The sequence below is a fragment of the Mirounga angustirostris genome, unplaced genomic scaffold, assembly GCF_029215605.1.
Source record: "Mirounga angustirostris isolate CCGP_5_RB_7025 unplaced genomic scaffold, mMirAng1.0.hap1 SCAF_10, whole genome shotgun sequence".
NCBI classification, from domain to species: Eukaryota; Metazoa; Chordata; class Mammalia; order Carnivora; family Phocidae; genus Mirounga; species Mirounga angustirostris.
The window spans coordinates 100,315,653-100,318,004 of record NW_026991718.1 but is presented as its reverse complement, the minus strand read 5'-3'; the positions used below and the strand labels follow the sequence as shown (position 1 = coordinate 100,318,004).

Below are 2,352 nucleotides of genomic sequence, written 5' to 3'. Positions count from 1 at the left end.
AGTCATCCCTGGAATTGGGGTCAGGTTCCATCTCTTGAGATGGTGAGCTCAGGTCCCTTCTTAGCTCAATCCAAAAGCCATGGGCAAATACTTGGCAGCAGCTGACTCTTGAGAGAAAGAACTGGGATGCTACCTGCTTATGCTTACATGCCAAGGGAATGAGAGACAGGACAGGCAAACCCAGAGGAAAAGGTGGGCATTAGAAGTACTTTTACCTCTCCCCGCTTCTTAGTGGTTCCGTGACTGTTTCCCCTGACCCTCTTCTGAAATTATGGTGAATGTAACCTCTTCATGATTCCCTATTAACTTCTTCAGGAAAATAAAGTCAGATACTAGTTTCCCTTGCTGCTTGAAACACCTACCCCAAGCCTACGCTTACTCCTTCGATTTATAGTTGAAGCATAAGAATCAGAGTAATGATGACCATTAATGTTTCTAAGAGCAGAGAGGATTTTTTAAGTCATTTTTAAGTTATTTTTCCCTAGGTCTTCAGCTTTTCCTTTGTACACAATGGGGGATGTTCTTTCATTCTTTCATTTTGGCTATTCTGGAGACAACTCGGGGCAACAAACTCAAAGAGAGGTTGAAAGGAACTTGAGTTGGACTGCTGCCTGATGCCCCCACTGTGGTAGGATGAATGTGGGGGTGGCACACAGTGAAGTAAACCCCAGCACTCGAGTGATGAATAGCCGGGGCATCTGGCTGGTCTACACTATCTTGGTAGGACTGCTGCATGTGGTTCTACTCAGCATCCCCTTCTTCAGCATTCCTGTTGTCTGGACCCTGACCAATGTCATCCATAACTTGGCTATATATATTTTCTTACATACAGTGAAAAGAACACCCTTTGAGCCCCTGGCCGAGGAAAGGCTCAGCTACTGACACACTGGGAACAGATGGACTACGGGCTCCAATTTATGTCTTCCTGCAAATTCCTCAGCATCTCTCCTGTTGTCCTCTACCTCCTGGCCAGCTTCTACACCAAGTATGATGCCGCTCACTTCCTCACCAACACAGCCTCATGGCTCAGCGTACTGCTGCCTAAGTTGTCCCAATTCCATGGGGTTTGTCTCTTTGGCATCAACAAACACTAAGGGATGGGGCTGGGGATGACACTGAACCAAAGGACTGTAACATCTTTCCTTCTCCATACTGTCTTCTGTATCTTGAAAGCCTGAGAACTATACAACATTTCCCAATTCTGGGAAGAGAATAGATTGGAAAATGGGGTTCTCTGGGCCCAGTCCAGCAAAGAGCAGGTTTCTGTGAAACAGGAAAAGTGGGAAAGATAAGGGCCAAATCACTCTCCTCCACAGCAAGAAGCCATGTTTGGGCAGCTTGTTTGGTAATTAAGTTTTTCCAGATCTTCCACCCCACCACCTTCCAGCTCTGTTTTACTGTGTATTTTCCCTATAATAAAGAATTTTTTTTTAAAGAAAAAGACAGGGATTTGAGGCAATTAGTGTACCTGAGAGGCAAAGGAAACAGGAATAGGACAGTGGAGAAATGAGACAGAGAAGTGAAGCCACCCTATAATGGTTATGACATCAGACCAGCTACCACTGAAGTACCTGGAGCTCTAGCCTATTGGAGAGCCCAGAGAGTCAGAGTAGAACACAGCCTCAGTGTTATCTCTCTCCAGGGGGTAGGGAGCTGGGATATTGATTGAGTGCTACTTCAAGAGGCATTAATTCTCTGACTCTGCAGCACCTTCATGAGCAGGCAGAGCCAGCCTCACTGGCCAGAAAAAAACCCCAGCCCAATGACACAGGAGCTGGAAGTTAGATGCTACGGGTGTGTGGTAGCAGGAAGAAAACTGGGTGAGCACTAACATGTCAGCTGCAGGGGTGCAGGGCTGAATATAAAGAAAGAATTATCCTACTCCCAGTTCACCTCCATGCAGCACAAGCCATTAATATATATATATATATATATATATATATATATATATATATATATATATATATATATAATTCATGTGGCAGATTATTAAGCACCATTAATCAAAGGCCAATTGAATTCTTACAGTTTTCCAGTTTTATAGAGAAATAATTGACATACATCACTATATAAGTTTAAGGCATACAGCGTGATGGTTTGATTTACATATACTGTGAAATGATGACCACAATAAATTCAGCTGACATCTGTCTTCTCACATAGATACAATAAAAAGAAAAAAAAAAAAAAGATCTTGCAAGGGATGTTGTTATCCAAGAGTAAGTAGGTTCATCCTATGATGGGTTTCTAGAGGAGTCATCTGATACTTCTTTTAAAGTAGGAAGCGAAGTCGAATTTTCTCCTTGTGATGAAAACTCTTTCATAGTTATTCTCTTAACTATACATAGTTCC

General features: G+C 42.9%; 1 pseudogene; it reads left to right on the top strand.

Moving 5' to 3' along the window:
• Positions 1–633: 633 nt before the first annotated feature.
• Positions 634–1,094, top strand: LOC123841077 (ORM1-like protein 2; annotated as a pseudogene).
• The last annotated feature ends 1,258 nt before the right edge of the window (positions 1,095–2,352 follow it).